The following is a 21388-nucleotide window of genomic DNA, read 5'->3' on the forward strand; positions in this document are numbered from 1 at the left end:
CACACAAAGCACTGCAGAAGAAGAGGCCAACATGGCTAAACTTTCCCAGGTTGCTAGCTCCAGAGAGAGGCCAAGCAACAGAAGAATACATGGTGAAAACCCTAACGGGTGCCATGACCTTCTTCAAAAGTCTGCCAGATCTCTCCTGTGCCATGCTATATAAAATCTTTCGGATGCTACTCACATGCATATAGGTCTTCAATGATCGGGAGCAGACAGGAGCCCCATGGCTCTCATTTTTAGAAGGGAACAAAGGCCTCTGCTATGGTCTAAGTGGGGAGCCCTCAAAGGAAGTTCTTTATGGCTTTTATGCCCGATACATGTTTCTGCCCTCGCACAATATGCTAGCTTTTGAGGAGGCATTTTACACTGGCTTCTTCACCTGGCGAATGAAGATATTTGCACCGGTGATAAGCAACCTCACGGCAAGATTTGTAGGCTACTCGATAGTGGAACTCAAAAACAAAGTCACCATGCAGTTTTTGCAAGTGCCAGACAAAGAACGCAAAATCAGATATAAAAAAGCACTGGAAGCACTGAAGGACTGCCTCGCCCGCCGTCAACCCGAAGATTACTTCAGCCCATAAAGTTGTGTCAAGGGACGACACAGGTGAGGAGGGGGAATGTTAGTAGCAAGCTAACGCGGACACCATTTTTCAGAGTTCTCCTTGTAAAAACAATTATTATTTTGATAAAGGGAATATTGTAACTCCTGTTTTCTTAATAAACCTTGTAATTAATGAGTCGGGGCTACAAGCTTCCAGATTGTATCAGCCATTCAATTTCTAGCTTTGGTAGAACTCCAGATTATTACTTTTGACCACCCAAAAACCTTGGCTAAGGTATAAAAGCCAATTTTTGTAAGTTTTTGGATAAGAAATACACAGTGTGCGCTAACGACACTCACTTGTCTCCTTCTTGCGCTTCCTACTCCCTCTCCGGTTGTCACATTGCGAATGCATTTGTTGCATTGCAACCGCATGTAAGAGCTCTACATATTGACATAAGCAGTTCACAATATTTCGAGCTTTTGGCGTCATTGACCCGCGGCCTAATTTCATCATAACTAGGAATTTACACTTTTAAAATGGAAAATAAGCATAGGCGGGGTATTGGGGCATCATTGCTAAGCATTTTGCATTCTGGGTCGAAGAAACGACTAGGTCAAAAATCCACTGCTGTTAATAATCGCGATTTTGGAACTTGACCTAAAGTGGGATTTGAGGCCATAGGCATGTGTGCTTAGGTCTTATAAACTCGTCCTAGAAGTTTCGTTACATTTGGATGTCATTTGATGCTATAACGGATGTGATTTGCTTGCCGATGAGCGATTGGCTTTTGGTGATTTCAGTCACTTGGGTGTAGCTTGAGTTAGATACGAGTTGTTAGTTGTTTTCCAAGAGATTGACAACCTCTTGTAGCCTCTATGCACTATCGAGTCAGCTTCGTCCCATGGTTTGACAAATTAATCGTGGTTCTCTATTATTCTGCAATAAGATAGGATGGTGAGGTTAGACATGTGTCCCACAGATTGTGCCACGCATCCTTCTGAGTCGCGGTGAATAGCCTCTTCTCCATGCAACACCTCAATATATAAAAATCAGAATCTTCCTCCTTAGTGTTGACCGCAAAGTTATCTCCAACTCGTAAGGCATCGCTCAAATAATTGTGATGGCCAACATACATAGGTGTATCAATCTCCTTGTCTCTTCAAACATCTTCATCTATGTCATCCTCTGTTGGTATAATCCTCAACTACTGCCATGCTTCTACGTGAGCTTTGTTTGCACATATTCTCCATTGACCATGCACACAAGCATGACAGAAGTAAGACAGATTTTTACACCTCAGTGCAATCGTATCTGTTGAAGAGAAAGAATTTACACAATGCATCAAACGTGATCCACTGATTTTCTTTCAATCCCATTCTATATCTCTCAGCACATCACCCACCTTGATTTCCCAAAAGACCCTATCAACCTTGTTCACGGATGACCAATAGCCTTTCCTCTTGGTCATTGGGGTGAGGTAATTGACCATTGTTGCTGCATTATACAGGGGGTGTCCATCCACCTTCAATTGCTCATGGGTTAATGCCCTCTTTATGATTGTGCTTATGATTGCGCTAGCACCATCATGCTCACCTTCTCCATGACCCTGACCCAAAATATTTGTGCATCATTTCAAATCCAGTAAGCTGAGAAAACCTCGCAACAAAGAAGAAAGACTATCGTGCTTTGAATTGTGATGCCTCACCATCATACCATACCCAGAGTCACTTTAAACAAAAACCATGGTCCTTCAACGACTGGTCATACAAAAGAAAGAAGTGTTGAATGAACAATGTGTCATGTACATTGTCATCAGATATATAAAAATGGAGAATTTTTATGATGTCGCCCATTGTCGAGTGCACATAGCAGATGTGGACCAAAATGCTCACTTGACTGAATACCTGCACAAAAAAGTGGGCAATAAAGAGATAATGTGACAACAAATACCCAAAATGGTAGGTACCATCACTTACAAGTTATAACACCCATTTTTGTGTTTGTGAAAGCACATAAGAGGAACATTTACCAGTAAGAAGCTATTTTGCATGTTTGAAAGGGGCTTTAAACTTCTTGAAACCACCTGAAGCACTCATAACCACCTGAAGGTGATTGAAAAATTTCATCAAACCACTTTCAAGTGGTTTGTTGACCTCTTTCAATCACCTTCAGGTTGTTTGAAATCTTCCAAGTGCTTACATAGGTTCTCACTCAAGCACTTTAAACCACCTAGAGGTGATTGAAAGTGGTCATTTAACCACTTTCAAGTGGTTTGTTTACCACTTTCAATCACCTTCAGTTGGATAACACCCAAATCTTAGGTTTTTAAAAGCACTCAAGAGGAGCATTAACCACTTAGAAGTGGTTTTACATGTTTAAAAGCGGCTTTGAACTACTTGAAACCACTTGAAGCACTTAAAACCACCTAACGGTGATTGGAAAAGTTCATCAAACCACTTTCAAGTGGTTTGATGACCACTTTCGATCACCTTCAAGTGGTTTGAAATCTTCCAAGTGCTTATATAGGTTCTCACTTGAGTACTTGCCAGATTTCAAACCACCTGAAGCACTTAAAACCACCTTAATGTGATTGAAAAAAGGGTCATCAAACCACTTTCAATCATCTTCAAGTGGTTTGAAATCTTCAAGGTTCTTACCCAAGAACTTAGCAGATTTCAAACCACTTGAAGCACTTAAAACCATCTAAAAAGATTGGAAGTGGTCATTAAGTGGTTTGTTTTTCACTTTCAATCACCTTCACGTGGTTTGAAAACTTCCAAGTACTTACATAGGTGCTCACCTAAGCACTTGATAGATTGCACGTTGTTTTTTAAATACTTTAAAATGGTTAAAAACGATTTTATCACTTTGCAAAGTAGAAATTTCCACACTAAGGTGGTTGAAAGAAGTATTTTAGGTACTTTAATCACTATCAATACTTTAACTGCTTTGCAAAGTACTTGAAGGGGGATTCAACCACTTTTCAATTGTTTTCTCAGTTCTCATAGGTTCTTTATAGTTTGAAAGTGGTTCTGACAGCTTGAAAGTGGTGAACAGTGGTCACTATACTACTTGACAACGGTTTTTTACAGTTTGATTGTGGTTGTGACAGCTTGATAGTGGTGAAAATTGGCCAATATACTACTTGGAAGTGGTTGATAATACCTGAGGTTGATCCAACAAATGCAATGGATGCATAAGAATAGCCTTTCTGCCGATACGCCTTTGGCATATGTCCTTTTGATTCGAAGAGACTCGGGTCTCTGTTGTCCAGAAACCAAACACAACCTCCTTAATTTCCTCTGTGATGTTTGTGGAACGATGAGCTTGTCGTTAAAATGCTAAGACTAGAAAAGGACTCTTCTCATCCTCTAAATGGAGTCGTGCATTTGCAAAACCGATGTCTCTTCTGTGTATGCCCAACGACTTTGCAAGTGCCCTATCCGTAAAGGGACGTGCATCTTCTTCGTCCCTCGAATTAATGCCTGCCATCACTAATGCCCTCTTGAAAGGCATTTTTGTGGCTGAGTGTGGGACCTTGACTTTTGACAAGGTGTTGCGAATGTTGAAAAGAACTGCTCTCTGTATAGAATGTGCCAACTTTTGCAGGTTGCAAAATACTGGTTGCTGGAGTAGCTGTTCAAAATTCTCTCCTTGGAGTTTGGTTGTCAATCCTTGCGTCTGCTCTTCCCAGCACCTTGACATGGCACAAAGAATCTTCCTTTTCTGCTTCTCATCGAGCTGGACATCCTTCAACTTGTCAGCACAAAAAGTCTGCTGCCTTTGCCGCTCTCTTTGTTCCCTTTTCTTTGCCGCCCAATAATCGCCTAAGCAGCCTGTGAACTTCTCGAGAAACTGTGATCAACTATGTACTGGTGGGCACGGAGCCGGATCAAGAAAACATAAAGAAAAAGAGCTCAACACATGAACATACATCATGAAGAGCCCATACATCAACAAGACCAACCATGTCACATACACTCACACACACCTAACTGGCAAGAAGGCTCCATCCTTAGAGAGAGAGAGAGAGAGAGAGAGAGAGAGAGAGAGAGAGAGAGAGAGAGAGATGGAGAACTAAGTACACACAACAGAGAACCGCGTGTAGAGGAAAGAAAGGAAATGCGTTGCAAAAACACCACACAAACAAGGAGAGAAAGGAGCTCTACTCTATGTAAAGATCACGCACAAAGACTACCCTTAACTTGCATGCTTTGTGCCCACGTAGAGAAGGAGAGGCAGGGGGTGCTCATACGTCCAACACATCCAAGAACTACAGGGGGCGATAAAAAAGGCATACCCCTATTTTTAAAAAAATTCCCCCCATCTTCATTACTCATCATTGAGTTTCCTCCCCCACAAATCAAATGTAGACTCAAAAATTCCCCAAAACTACTTTGAAAAGGAGCATCCACGAAGCCCTTTTTGGACCACCTATACATGGTTTCACCCTCTTATAAAAGGTGAGTATGTGCTTATATCGCACTATCATTCCGGCTCCTGACTAAGTCGAATAAGAAGACATTTCAGATGTTGAGTTGGAATAAGTGTCTAGGACTTCTTCAAAGATAGTACCCAATTGATCACCTTGATTCACACTCTCTTTGGTGGATATCCTACTAGCGGTCTCTCCAAGTATTCCTTGATTTGTTAGTATATGACCAGTTCTAAGGTTCATATAGACTTGTTAAGCCCTGGATAGAGTACTTACCGACGGATTGAATTGTTATCCATTTTTTCTACTTGACCTGAATTCAACTCCTAGCAATTTTCCAATTCTTTGCCTGCAACATGGTCCCTGTGTCAACTTTAACCAAGTTAGCAATTTTATCACAAATATAGTATAATTTTTGCTAGCTATTGTAATTGGTCTATGTATATCACTTCAATTTGAGCTAAGTGAGTCAACAAATGAGATATTCAATTTGAGCTAAAGGACTAATCTGTAACCTGAAACCCCGGGGGATTCACTATTAGTAATGGGGGGATGTCACCTGCATGCATCAAAATTAGAGAAACCCCCCTATATACGGTATTTTACTTGCTAGCCTAACCCCCTACATACGGACAAGATACGGACGTTCTCGCAATGAGCCAACCCCCCTCATACGGATTTCGTACGGAATGTAATGACCCACTATTTTATGTATACTAGTAACATAACAATTTTAGAATTCTTTTGCAAAAATACATGTTGAACTGCAAATGAACAGAAGTGTACATTGTAGTGTGTCTTCATTTGCAATAGATGTTAAGAGAACAAACCATGAAAAGCAACAAATATAATGAATACAAAATTAAAATAAACCAATCGTTTCAATGTAATTTGTCAAAAAACAAATACCATTTGCCTTGTAAACTGATACAAATCTTAATCTCAGAACATATGATACTAGCCACCTACTTAGTAGGCTTCCCACATGGGATTTAAGGCACACATATGAAATGGATTGTTCTCTAAATAACAAATGATGCATACTCTTAAACAACCATAAAAACTTCACTCATCAAATCAAAACACATTACAAAAAACCTCAATAAAAGATTAATCTTTTTGAACAAAAACAATTATATGTGATATGAATGCACGTCTATGCTTAAGCAAAAAAAACACCATCAGTATTTAATTTTGAGTTTGCACATAAAATATAAATCCTAAAAATTTTGCCAGAGTCTCCTTTGTACAGAGACCTCTTTCTAAAAAAAAATCAATACACCCTTTTCGTGGGCTCCCACATGGGATTTTCATCACATAATTTCTTTTTCCAAAAAAAGTATCCACCTCATTTTGGGCTCCCACGTGGGACTTAAGGATTGTCTTACACATTAAAATCAAACACATTCTCAATAGAGTCAAAGTAATCTAACTTCAAAGTGGTGGTATGACCTGCATAATAAAGACATTGCGTATGTGTGATACATAGACCCAAGGTATGCTAGACGTGTCTTGGCAAGAAACTATAGCTCAAGATAATACACCCGGTCAAGCCATATGACCATGTGGGAAATTGAGACTATAAAATTTTTAGCTACATAGAAAGAAAGCTTATGGATAGCTAGAAGAAATGAAGTGTCCTACATTAACCTAATGTGACCCATCACTTTGAAAGGTAAAAAAACTGAAGGTAAAAATCTATAGCTCAAGATGGCACACCCGGTCAAGCCATATGACCATGTGACAAATTGAGACTGTATTTGTAATAATATACAAATAAAGACACTATGTATGTGTGACACACAGACCCAAGGTATGCTAGAAGTGTCTTGGCAAGAAACTATAGCTCAAGATAACACACTCTGTCAAGCCATATGACCATGTGGGAAATCGAGACTATAAAATTTGTAACTACATAGAAAAGAAAGCTTTGTGGATAGCTAGAAGAACTAAAGGTAAAAATCGATAGTCAATACTCACAAATCTGAGTTTAAAGCGAATAATCCCTGTTTGCAAGTATATTCCAAGTGTTGTGATAAACAATACTCACATATCCAAGTTTAAAGCCAATATTCCCTGTTTGCAAGTCCTCCTCCTAAAGGGCTCCTAAATGAAGGGACTATTAACAAACTAGAATGTCTTTTCTGCTTAAGCCAGCTGGTGCTGGTCTTGCTATCCTTAACCTTAACACTATGGCCCATAAGGGCTTTATCCTTGGTGGCAACCCCAAGGGTCAAGAAAGTCTTGGCTTTTCGTTGTTGCTTATGGTCTCAGGGTGGCTACCTTTGCCAGCCAATGTATGGTCTAGGGTTGGATGCCATGGCTCGGTTGGAGCATGCATGGATTTCATTACAACTTTCATTACAAATTTTTGTTGCTGCTTATGGTCTCATGGTGGCTCCCTTTGCTATCCAATGTATGGTCTAGGGTAGAATTCCAGCCAACCTCTGCATTGAAACCCCACATTTTGACTCCTTGAGCTAGAATTTCCTCAAGAAACTCCTCATCCTAAATGTTGGCCTAGAAAAAAACACCATAAATACTAGAGGGACACATCTGGAACATGATCCACATCTCTAACTCGATAAAGACCCCATATAGCGCATGCAGCAATTGATAGGGATGTTAGCAATATTAGCCTGTGCATAGTTTTTTTCATACTCATATGGTAAATTCACCACACTTTCATACTCAAACATTATTTGGTGTACAATATGTGTAAGATAAGATCAAACATATTTACCATGCTTTTTGTCTACGACAAATTGAAATTTAGACTCAACAATAGCCAAAGAGGAGTGCAAGTTTCTCAAGGGAGTGGCCGGCCAATTTCAAGCTGCAAATAACACTTAAAGGTCACAAGAAGCATGTTCTTTTGTTCCCCATCAGGTACAATCCATATTAGCTAAACAAGAGCTCAACTCAGATTGTACAGAATCTTTTAGACTCTTTAAGTCCTTTTTGAGCACAGGTTGGCCTCAGCAAGTTGGACACATTACTCTGACCTTACCGCATAGTCAACCTCAAGTATGGTGTTAGGTGCAACGGAATGGCTGTTGTATTTCTCAAGATGGGTGATCCATATGTGCTCAAGGTTCCTTTTAGTTCTTATGGAAGGGAGAGCCTTCCGTTCTTAAGGGAGAGTGCTATGATCACAAACAAAGTGAGTGGACACTATGTGTGCAAGTGTACAAGACTGAGAGAAAGAGAGAAGAGAGATACGACACCCGAGAGGTTGAAAAACCCTCCTCCGAAGGCCCCACTCTTGTCGAAGAGAGGGGTCTACTTATTGATTGCACAAGTGATACAATGACGATGCAATGGACTGTTACAACTTGGGACTATGTCGGTGATGACGATGGGGACGACGACGATGACTTAGAGGCTGAAATCTGGGAGAAATTTGGGGCTGATTTGTGCGGCTGAAAACGCAGGTTTGGCTGCGTTTTTAGGGCTGAAAATCACTGCTGTAATTGCCCTTGAAGAATGCTGATTTGTTCCTGCGATTGAAAGCTGAAAACCTGGCTGTAAAGGGCTGAAAACGCTATTTCCTGCAGGCTTATGGCTGCTTTTTCTTATGCTGAAAAACGCTGGGCAAAACACTGGAATCTGCTGTGCTAAGGTTGCGTTTTTACTGCTGAATTCACTGCTGAGATCGCTGAATAGGCTGTTTTGATTTTTGCTCAAAAATGCTGACTGTTGCAATGCTTGAAGGCTGAAAATGCTAGAGCATCTGCAACTTCTATGGCGATCTTGGAAACGCTAGGCTGAGTGAAGTCACCGGTACTGATGTCTGTTGAAAACACTAGGCTGAGTGGAGGTCTTGGCGATGAAGAAAACGCTATGGTGAAGGGGATGCTGGCGGGAAGGTACTTGATGGGTTCTTGCTGAGAGAGAGGGAGTACCTGCTGTCTGTGGCCTGTTGTGCTCCTTGCTCATCTGCCAAAGATTGCTAGCTTTGGGTTGCTTATATATTAACTTACCCAATTTTCCCTACTCAGTTCCCAACAAAAGTCACTTAATAAATAAGTGAAAAATGTCAAAAATAGAGAAATTAGGCTAAGGTCACTGGAAAAATCCCCAAACTGACTCTGATGGGATCTGATGTAAATGCTTATGCTTATGTTGTGTGCAACCAAAGGATATGCATCTACACTAAGTGACTGGGCATGCATAGTCTACGAATAGACTCACAAAAGTGCCAGATCACTTCTAAGCTAGACTGACTGGACTTGACGGAAATCCTGTTATGGTGTAGCTTGTCCACGGACACATAGGGTTGGATGTGTCACGTGACATATGGTATCCGACATATAGAATGTCTTGGGGATCTAAATCATACTATATTCCAAAGTCTGATAACCGTATGCATCCCCCATATGGTTGCCATAAGGAAAAGTGTAGTGATTGTCTCATCTAAGGGCTATGGAGGGCCTGAGAAACTAGGAAAATGCAGCGAGTATCGTACATGAGAAAACAAGATAGGGGATGGGGCAGAGAGAGCATACTTGAGAGCCTAGCATGACAGCGTCCTTGTCCACAAACAGTGTAAGATGACTAATCAGCTTGAAGCTTCCCGTCAGCCATCATCCAACAGGAACATAGAGTTGGGCACCCCCCTTATCCTCAAAAGAGTTGAGGTAAAAGATGGCATTTGTAAACACATGAGTATTAATGGTAACTCCATCACCAACTGCATCGAATTTGATGATGGTGACGCTATGAGGCCTTGCATTTCCGTCCAACTCACTAATGCACACATCAGTAGTTATGTCACTACGAATTCTTGGAAAGCTTGTTGTGACCTCGGATATGTGAAGGCGGGCAAAGGAACTAGTGGTGGCCCCAAAGAGAAGTAAAATCTAGGCAAGGGAAACCCCACCAACACCCTACAGTGCAGCATTTTAAAGCTTGAGTCTCATGAGGCAACGCCTCTAGGTAAAAGACATACAGAGAATTAAATGCAAATTCTCTGGCATATCTTCAGACATCAAACCAGCACAGGTGACATGCATCATTCCCGAGTTCTGTATAAATAACTGCAACTATGTAGACGGTATAACACCAGAGTCTATGTTGAATTGTATGATAGATGACATGACCTTCACAAATAGGAGTCACCATAAGCTTTCCTTAGAGCCTCTTAATATTTTAGACTAACAATCATTGCTTGACACCTCCACCAGCAGTCTGTTATTTGTCTTTGGTTGGATAACAACAGAAACTTCATCTTGAGCTGGACAATTGTATGTTCAGCCAGATATAGGAGCTACATGCAGTCAAGGGTGGGCGAATCATTGGCCCAAAACAGTAGTATTTTGAAAGGCATTTCTATAGGAACACAAACATTCAAGAAGACTAATGTATTTAAGGCCCAATTAAGGTAGCTTTGGTTTAACACTAGGTTGGTAACCTAATAGGACATAAAAGTGTCCTTTCAGGGTTTTGAAAAAAACCTCCAAAACCGTAGTAGATCCACTCATTTTGTAAAATCCTTTCATGAGGTTATAGTTCAAGGCCTACTACGTCACATGGAAAAAATAAGAAACTTGTAAAATTTCTCATCTTTTGGTCACACCAAGCCTCCAAAGTTGATGGACCAGTACATTTTCATCAAAATAGTCATTTCTTATGTTTTGTTGCATAAAAATAAGATTAGGGATTTTTTAAGGACTTGAGATAAATTCCCTAGTTAACTTCAATGGGTTGGTGATCAAAACATATGATTGCTTCTCACTCGCTATTTTGTTTTTTGCCAAAGCAATAGGTACAAAAAAGTTGAATTTTTACCAATCTGCAAACCTATCATTAAAGTTTCTATAGCCACGCTCAATACAAATAATATATGCATGTTTTCTTAGTTCCCTGTTGTCCTTTAGGTTCATAAGGATCCATGGAGCATGTCAAAAGAATAATACATCTCTACCAAGGGGAATCTTGGGGACAAAGATGAAGTGCTAAATACAGCAAACATGAAAAAACTGGGTTCAACATTATGAGTTGTAGAATCCTATAGAAACTATTCAATATCTAGCCAAATTTGATCCTTATGACTAGATATGGTTACTACCTACAAAATGCATATAGTTGTCACAAGAAACTAGAAATATTGAAAAAGCTATACTTGATATACTAGAATGTTTTGTTTTCTTCTATAATTGAAAAAATCAACCATCGTTGTGTACTATGCAAAATAGGGTATTAGGTGCCCCAAAACTCAAGGAATATTAGCTTTATGTTACAATATGCGACATAGAAAATCAAAACTGCATTTGGATATCATAAAAACCACCAAAAAAATCATAGAAGAGCTAAAATTGGCTATAAAACAGGATTTGACAATTTTTGTAATTTGGTCATAACTTACAACTTTAACATTTATTTATCCCTAGAAGCATCAGGACATGTTGATGACTACTAAAAATAGTTCTCTAGCATTATAGACCTCACAAACATGAATTCTAGAGTGGTATAGTTGCAAAAAGTTGAAAAAAGCCAAAAACAGGGCCTGTTTTTTCACACAGTTTAGGTTGTGAAAATGTTGTGCAAGCACAAGGTTAAAGATGGAATTGATATTCCAGAAAAATGTCAAGTTTTTTTTCAGCTTATGAGACAACTTTCTAGATAGATAGAACCTCAAAATACATTTTGAAACTCTTGATATAATTCAAGGAAAATGGTCACTTAACAGGACATAAAAGTGTCCCAGGACATAAAAGTGTCCCATTACCAACCTAGTGTTAAGGAGATTACAAAGCATGTACATGTACCGAGTAAACTGAGGCCAAAAGCAGTCACCTGCAGATATGAGACTGTTACTGAACCTTGCTCAGAAGATGTATCTGCAAGAATATCCTCCATGGCTCGAACCATGATTCCACAATCGGCAACATCTTCCTCCCCAAGCTTGCCAAGGGTGAAAGTTTTACGTGTGCCTATTTGACCATATGCCATGACAGTGCCATTATACCCCTCTAGCACACTTTTCAGGCAAAAAGAAGAGGGACGCCAAGTATATACAATCAGATAGAGTTTTAAACATAACATACAAAATATCTTGCAGAATAGGCCACTATCACAAGCCAAACCAACATCTAAGCAAATATCTTTAGACACGAAGAACAAGCACGCAAAGAATCTATTTCCCTGTGTATAACACTATCTATTGAATAAAATGGGTTGAAAATGGTAGGTGGCAATGAAGGACCTCAACCAGAGGCTTTGCCACTACTTCATAGACTCCTTTCTGAGAAGCAATTTCATTCAGAATCTCATCAAACTGGAACGTCTCACAGTCCCAATTATTCCTCCTCAGCTTCAGTCGCTTCAGCTGTGACAAGTGCAAAAGACAGATCGATTAAGACAAGGCATTGGCACAATATAGAACCTATCTTGACCTAATGCCGGTAAAGTTTCCCATGAAGCAACAAGGTAGGGAATGGGAAGAAGACCTCTGGCATCAACTCCACATAATCAAATAAATCAGCATCATTTTTTAGCTCCTCAAAGTTCCTGCGCCTAAGTCGCACAACAACTCTTACTCTTCCTGACACTGAACGTAGACTTGCATGAGTTTAAGATTTAAGAGATGGAAAGGAGGCCCAAAAGGACATGAAAAAGATAGCTTTGAAGAGGAATGTACTACATAAAAATGCAGATTGAACCTAATCAAATCTCATTACTGTACTTTCCTTCTTTCTTTTGCCTCGATGATAATGCGAGTTCTGTCATGCAGAATGCACAGTTCGATGATAAAGTAAGTAACAACCTCCATTGTCAACTTTTCCATTCCGACTTGCTCGACCAGTTAATAATTTTTCAAAAAATCGCAGACATGCTGATTGTGGAAAAATTTGTTAATACCTTCACTTTAGGTCGGAGGCCTATCGGGGGCTTTGAGGGAGGGGAGAGATGCCGCTTGAAGGGTGCTATTGCCGCTGAGAGGGCGCAGCAGTACTGCACGCAGACACCAAGCACATGTGGGAGCTTGCAGAGAGCTTGGCCAGGGGGCGGGAGAGGCCCAACACCTCATCTGCAAAGGGTCTGCGACTCGTGGGGGAGAGAAGCACCTCGTCGCTGATGCCCAAATTCAATGAAGAGCAGACAGTGCTCGTAAAAAAACCTAGATTTACTGTAGTCCCACAATTTTCAAATTTACCACTAAATTTTATATTTGAAGGTCAGAAAACCCAAAGCCCTATCTGCAAGCATCTTTCCCTCTCTCTCACACCATTTTCCTCTTGAATAAAAGGTCTTGAGTTCAACTCTCTTTGTCAAATAGATCTTTGAGATCTCTAGGGATAGTTTCCTACAACGTTAAAATACTCTTCTTCTTCTTCTTCTTCTTCTTCTTCTTCTTCTCTCTCTCTTTCTCTCTCTCTCTCTCTCTCTCTCTTTGATCGAGACTCGACATTCAATGATATATTGAATATTTCCCTTATATTTAAGGCTTTGTCACACAAACAGAGTTAATTTGGTGGATTGCATAAAGCAAGGGGTAGGTCATGTATAAAGGGAATTTAAGGGCAATTCATGTGCATAAATTAGTAAAGAAGTAAATTATGTGGAAGCAACAAATTCTGTACAAGGCATAGCAGGGAAAGACTTAGAGGAGTGGGCTAATGCTTGCGTAAAGAAGAGAGCAAGGAGAGATTAAAGGACATTCGGTTTTCCTCATGCTCTCTTGGAAAAAGGGCTCAAATTTTCTTACTTTCGCTCTCGACTAACGGATGGCAGCATAAGAGCGCTTTCACTCATCACAATTAAGTAAACGTTAACTACATATTATCTTTGGTTGTAATTAAACATTGCATTCTAATTTGGTGTAAAAACCTTCAGATTTTGTCAATTTACCTCTCTTGTTTCACATATGCAGGTTTGACAATTTTTTGGAAAAAAGTTTATTTTGAGCACTACACGACACAACGCTAGGATTAATTGGGTTCTCCTTCTGCCACTTTTGTCTGCCCAGATGCAATCATCCATCAAGAAAAATGTGTCTCGACTTAATATCGTGCCGCTTTAAATTCAAAATTGCCGGTTGACAGCAAGGAGAAAAGGAGAAATTCCGTCCCAAAATAGAGAAAAATAGTGTAACAACCTGAAAAATAAATGTAATTTTCTAAAATTTCCTCTTGGCAAATTCAAGAAAAGGAATTCTGTAGGTTTAAATAAATGTTTTTTCCCGAACACTGATGCAATCGCTTGCCAAGAGCGTCACACACAGGACCGCAATCCCGAAAAAACCCCACGACGCCCATGAACCGATTTCAATGATTGACATTTTGTTGATGACTACACATATGTGTTATCTTTGTGGACATAATGGCTTGTTTTGTGAGATAATATGTGACAAATTACATGCTAACCACTCAAAAATGCATCTCAATTGTAAAAAAGGAATAAAAATTAGAAAAGCTTGATCAATCCGATCAAAATAGATACATGGGTACTTTGGGAATTTTAAAAATTTGAAGGCTATTTTGGGAATTTTGACAAATTAGAGGGGTTTGAGCTTGGCTACGAGCTTGGCACGCACACACACACACACACACACACACACACACACACACACACACACACACACACACACACACACACACACACACACACACACACACACACACACAGAGAGAGAGAGAGAGAGAGAGAGAGAGAGAGAGAGAGAGAGAGAGAGAGAGAGAGAGAGAGAGAGAGAGAGAGAGAGAGAGAGAGAGGCTTACTAATGTATTTAAGGTGGCTCAGGTAGTTGAATGTAGCCCCAATGTAACCACCCTCCCCCACCCCCTCCCCCCTCCCTTATGTGTACGGTATGAGTATGAAATAATGAGGGGCTACCCCTATTGTATACGCTTATGTACAAAATCTAAAAACCCCCCTATTGTACACTCACGTGGTACCGTACGAAAAAGCACAGTGAATCCCCCGGGCCTGAAACTGAGTTAACATGTACTAATTTGGATCCGATGGAACCCAAACTTGACCAGTGACCTTGTATTCTATTGCTCTAACATTGTCCAAGCTCAAAAGTCCAAAATCTTGTCTCTGGGGCTCATTAATAAATAATCTGATTATTTACTTTTCTCAAATTTTTGCACTTTTTAGAATTTTTTTGCCATATAGACACCTTGTTGTAGTCTTTGGACAAGTTTGATTGAGTTTGAACAAGATTTTTCCAAGTTATCAAACTGTTTAGTGTCCGCAGACTCAGTTTTTGAGAATTTGGCTTAAGTCCCCCTTTTGTTATCCAAATTTCACCAAATTTGATATGATTAGTCTACTTGATATGCTTGACCTTGTGGTATACTCAATTGTGCAAAAAAACTCAAATCTAGAGCAGATGTGAATAACTGCAATTATTACTATGGGGTTTTTAAAACATTTTTTGCCAAGATGTTGATACAAACCGGTAAAGAAATTTAACTTAAGCTTCCTAGCAAAGTTTCACTAGGTTTGGATAAACCCTGCTCAATTTGTCAACAGTTTTGTGTCTGTGGATTGACTTTACAAATTTGGCCACAATTTCCACTTTAAACATTCCGGAAAAGGGTTGCCCCAATAATCTCCAGTCACCATACTGGTGCTCAACTTAATGACAGAGTAGTAGATGATCCTTTCGATCCAGTTTGGCTCATGAATCTCTACTTTAAGTTCAGTTACATGAGATTTTTGCAAAAAACTAAACTACTACCAATCTCAAGAGACGTATTGTACATCTATGTTTACCAGCTAACGTACTATCACACGACATCTGCAATAGAAATATCAATCCATGCAACCTATATTGATTCATCGAGGCACCATAATACAAGGAAAAAGCTTGCCAGGTTATTCCTACGAAGATGATGCGGTTAATGCTTGAAATAAGAGAAATGATATTTTTCATTACTTGTTTGTTGTTAAGGAAAGGAAACAAAAGAACTTTTTTGCATTGTTTCATGGCTTGATGAAGCTAGTGAGGATTTCAGTTAGTAGCATAAGCTAGACAATTGCTAGCAGCGGATTGACGTGGCCGCAGTCATCCGACCTCTCCATGCTATCTGAGTGGATGCTTCCACTGGGCGTGGACTGGACAAATGTAATCTCTCCTTGACGTTGGCGGGATTTGGACACGTGAGGAGGAGGTTGTGTTGCTAGCCCTTATTGGCATAGAGCTACTACCTTGGCAAGAGCTGTTGTCTTTGCTATGTCAACCATGCATGCATAAAGAAGTACCATAAACATCGCTGTTTCCGTTGAAATAAAAAATGGATAGGAGGATTTGAGAAACAGTACAGCATTAAGATTTCCTTTGAAGTGAGGGTGTCTCTCCAGATGCAATCAAGCAAGGCAAGGCTGTCTCTCCAGATACAGGTTGTCTTATGAAGTGTATTGATTGCAGGATATGCCCAACAGGGTCAGGACCAAGAATCTCTGGGCTGTTTTTGACGGATACAAAGCGAGGGTGTCTCTCCAGTTGCAATTACATATGCTTTGCTTCTTGAAGCTTTGGCTATTTTTGGCGGATACAAAGTGAGGGTGTCTCTCCACATTGTGGAGCACAGAAGCGTATGGAGTCTCGAATGCTCATAGCTATGGAGAGAACGAGAGTGCAAAGAGAAGATGGAGAGACAGAGAGAGAGCAGATAAGAATGCACGAGTGCCACACGAAAAGAAAAAAGATATCACTTAGAGTTATTTAGCCTTTATAGGATTCAAATACAAAGAGGTGGTTCACACCTGGTGTAACATATAATGGCCTAAAATCTTTTGTGTAGCGGAATTTAGCATGAACATAGTGGGCATTTCATTAGAGTTGATTCCTAATGAGAATTACAAGAGTGCTTGGGTGGAGAGAGCAACAAAAAGCATAACACCTAGTTAGATAGCATCGACAATACTTTCAAAAGAGAGAGTAATTAAACTATTGACAACAGTTGAGGACCGGATTTGCATGGAGCCGGTCCCCCCTCCAAAAGGCTTTGTATTATGGTTTCTCCCATCAAGAGAGACATTGTACAATACAATTCTTTGTGTTCCTTCAAGACTAGCTAGTGTAATGAAGATGGAAGCTTCATACACCAAGCAAAACACTTAATCAAACACAACTTGAATTATCCCCGTTCTCAGACCCAAGACCTCACACACCTTCGAAGATGGTGAGAGCTAGTAGGGTATGAGAGTAGATTGAGAGGAAAAAGAAGTATCTTACGAGAAAGAAGTACATCTCCTCACATAATCACTCATATTAGCATAGCTTAGCTTAGTAATTAGCTTGGTAGAGAAGATGAGCATGCATTGAAGCTTGGCTCTTGGTTGGATTTGCATCCACATGCCAAGAGAGTGTTGATGTAGGCTTCTATCTCACAAGCTTGGAGTAGGTGATGAGCTCTCCATTAAAGCTTGGGAGGAGATAGAGTATTTTCCCTTCACACATGGTCAAGTGTGAGAATGTGAGAGCGTGAATGCCAAGCAAAAATCAGCCCCCTCTCTCTCTTGGGCGAGCCCTAGCTGCTAAGTTAGGCTGGCTTTTGCCTCATTGGACCTCCCCAGGTCAAGCCAATAGGGATTAAGCAGCATAAGTGATAGCCTTCTGACATGTGTCCCCCTTTCCCCTTTTGTGAGAGCTTTAGATAATTAAATAATTAAACTAAACTCTCATTGGACCCCTTTGCCTCCTGGCCAATAGGAATCAGGCAAGCCATAGGGCTCCTGAATGCTCATTGGACCCCTTGGGAGACTGCCCAATAGTCTTCTAGGACACTTAATTCTTATTGGTTTCTTTTATTAAATGTTTTTAAATTAATTAAACTAGATTTACTCTAGCTTAATTCTCATTGGTCCACTTCAAGGGTCTTCCAATAGGAATTGGGCACACCTTGTGGGCATCTGGCCTAGGGAGCTGACATGTGTCCCTCATTCCCTTTGTGTAAAGGGAGCCTGTGTGTGTGTGTGTGGTTTTCTCTCTCATCCCCTAGCTTTGGGGCTCGCCCCCTCCCATGTAGGGATGCAGGAAGACTTTTTGGGCACACACACTAAGCATCCAATTTTCCCTAAGGTTGACCTTTGGACACAACCTTTGAATTTTGGAACCTTAGCATTTTGGAAGTCTTAATGGGCTGAACCTTAGGGTCTTTTTAGCCCGTTGTTTCACATGGCTCTTTTGCAGATGGCCCCCCCTTTGGATCCCTATTTTCCCTCCTTTGGATCCCTACTGTGGCCGGTCTGCTAACTTAACCAATATTCTAGCTTTTTCTCCCTTGGCACTTCCCCACATTAAATGATCAGTTTAATATGAGAAAATCATTTAGGAGAATTAGATATTGATTATTATGACACCTGGTCACCCAAGTTGCGCTGACCCCAACAATCGCCCCCTTCAGCCAAACTTGGCATAATCTTCATCATACACCCCCTCCAACTAAGTTCCTTGCTCTCATGACACAACAATTTTTGGTATACTCTCCAATTGTGAGTTTTAGGTTTTCTCATAACTTGGGGCTACTTTTGAGCTACCATCATGCGAGGTTTTTGGTTTACTCTCAAACCTTGGGTTTAGGTTTACCCGTTAACCTCATGAGAATGGGACACAAAGATATGGGCTTTGCGTTGGGAAGGTCTGACCGCCGACTCATTCTCATGTCGAGGCAATGTCTAATCCCATTTCATTGTTCATCACAATTATATTCATGATTAAAATTACAATAATGATGGGTTTCTTCAATAAATCTTACATCGTGTTATAGTGGTACATTTTTCATCAATGAGATTCGATATACATTCTTTAGCAGTAGTGTGAACATCCTCTTGAGTGAAATAAGGCCATTATCGAAAAGTGCTATATTTAAAATGAAAGACTTTGCATTAAATTTTTTTTCTTGTGGGCTCTGTACGTTGGCCGCTGGTCTCGTGGATGATGAAGGTGTTGCCTCTGCCCCCCGCCTCCTCTATTGCTGATGTTCGGCCTTGTCGTTGCTGTAGGCATAGCATAATGCAACCGGTGGTGCTTCCAATGACTAGTGCTGTCGAGTGGTGTTTTTGGCTCCCGATTGTCTTCGCCTGCTCAATGCGCCACTTTGATGGCATTGCTACTCTGTGAAGCCGATCTGGCCTCACTCTTTATCTGGATTGCGGCTTCAAATACACTTTATAGGCTTCAAATACAAAGATGGCCACCCAAGTTGGGCGACTCCAACACACACGCTTGGCCAAGAGGCTCTAGGCTGTTTTTGGCAGATGCAAACCGAGGGTGTCTTTATAGATGCAATCACATATGCTCTGAATTAGTTTCAACTGATGCGAATCCAGGGTGTGATCTCTCCAAATGCAATGTTGTCTCGAGTGCATTGGTTGCAAAATATTTCATCCAACAGGGTTAGGTCAAGGAGAGAGAACTGTTTTTAGCAGATGCAGATAAAGGGCATGTCTCCAAATGCAATGATGTACAATTCCACCTTGAAGGCATGTGGCATTACACAAGATGCTGATATCGACATACACAAAAAGTACTTGAGGAGCTTCATGTCTAGGATGTCGTCTCTTGGATTGCACTGATTGCAGGATATGCCCAACTTGGCTAGGGCCAAGGAGCTCTTGGCATTTTTCAGCAGATGCAAAGTGAGTGTGAAGTGAGGGTATCTCTCTAGATGCATGTTGTCCTAATGGAGTAGATTGATTGCAAAATATGCTCAATTGGGTCAATATGAGACCCAAGGAGACTAACTTGGGTGATCCTCCTCCCTACCGTCCTTTATATAGTTGTTGGGCTTCTAGCCTTAGCTTGCTTTAGGATCTCCTATCCGCATGTGCAGTCCAAGCCATTGGCCAGGGTCTGTGACCCCCTGGGTTTCTCTTGGCCTTACATTACTCCCATCTTGGAGAAGTGTTTTCGTCCTCAAAAAAAAAAGTGGGAAATTTCTTATTAAGAACACTAATGTTTTTCCAAGTGGCACCTTCGACTTCAAGTCGGTCTTTCCACTAGACTAAAGTTTGGTGACGCACGTGATGACGAGTATGTAAAATCATGGTAGTCTAAGAGTCACTTAGGTTCATGCGGTTGGGTTGGAGGTTCAATGAAATCAACCAAAAGTTGTTGAATAGTGACATTGTCATACCCATGCAAGCGTTTATGTAAACAACTTACATGAATTACTGAATGAATATGAGGGTGTACAGTAACAAGAGATTGTAGGATCTATCACCAACTCGCTTGACTATCTTGAAAGGCCCAAAATATCTCGGAGATAATTCACGTGTTGTTCCATTCTTCAAACTTTTTGAATGCTCTAGCACACGCAAAAATACCTCTTCCCCTTTTGTGAAGGTAACTTTCCGATGTTTCTCATCAGCATACTTCTTATACTGACCCTCTGCTTGTCGAACATTCCGATGAGCAAGTTTCAACATGTCCATATGGTCTTGGAGAAAACCCTTGACCTATTGAAGCGTTTCAATCACCAACCCCACCGTAACTGGTGACCTAGGTTGAAAATCGTATATGAGCATGAAAGGACTCACATGCTTAGCACTATTGTGAGAAAACTCAAGAATAGGAAGATAATCTTTCTGATATGATTGCTTCTTGCTAATGTATGATTGTAGCATATCCTCTAGCACTTGATTGACCCTTTCAGTCTACTGACCATCCATTTCAAGATGATCTGATGTACCTAGGTTGGGTTGTATATCTAGGCATTTAAACACTACCCTCCAAAAATCATTACTAAACTTGAGATCACGATCACTCACAATGTTACTTGGCAACCCATACAACATGTATAGATCTTATCTAACTTTGGAGTCTTAATTGTTGATTTGGTTGGAATAAACTTGCAAAGTTTAGTCAATCGGTCTACAAACACCCATATTCAGTTGTGACCTCGTACAATGGTTGGTAAAATCACTATGATATCCATAGAAATACTTTCCCATTTACCATTAGGGAACTCCAATGGTTGCAAGAGACACCCTCTCTTCAGGCACTCTGCTTTATTAACTTGGCATTTTTGGCAATGCAAGAGAACAAAGCCATATAACCCTAGCGAGTAGAATTGTCATCGTACAAGAGTGTAAGTCTTCTTAATGCCTCGGTGCCCTACACTTGAACGATCGTGACATTCAAAAATCATTTGGTGTTGAATTTCTGTGTGCGTTGGTATTGACACTCTCCCCTTGTGAATTAGGTACCCATCATCTATGGAAAAATTATTTCATTTCTGCAGCTCATCACTCAACCGAGTGTGGAGGTCAACGGTGCACTACCAACATTGGAGTGAGAAGGATCACTCATTTTTACATGGCTCCATACTTTGGAGTATGCTTCATCATGCTCACATTTTCCCTTGAGAGATTCCAAAAACTCACTTCGAAGCAGCTCAATAAAAAGAAGAGAGTTGATCTCAGGCATTTGACTAAGAGCATAAGC

At 40.5% G+C, this 21388-nt stretch overlaps 1 pseudogene; it reads right to left on the minus strand.

Annotated features, from left to right (window-relative positions):
• Positions 1-9428: 9428 nt before the first annotated feature.
• On the minus strand, positions 9429-12775 carry LOC147422859 (uncharacterized; annotated as a pseudogene).
• Between the last annotated feature and the right edge of the window lie 8613 nt (positions 12776-21388).

This window comes from Adiantum capillus-veneris, chromosome 27, assembly GCF_014529385.1.
Source record: "Adiantum capillus-veneris isolate H3 chromosome 27, ASM1452938v2, whole genome shotgun sequence".
In the NCBI taxonomy this organism is placed as follows: domain Eukaryota; kingdom Viridiplantae; phylum Streptophyta; class Polypodiopsida; order Polypodiales; family Pteridaceae; genus Adiantum; species Adiantum capillus-veneris.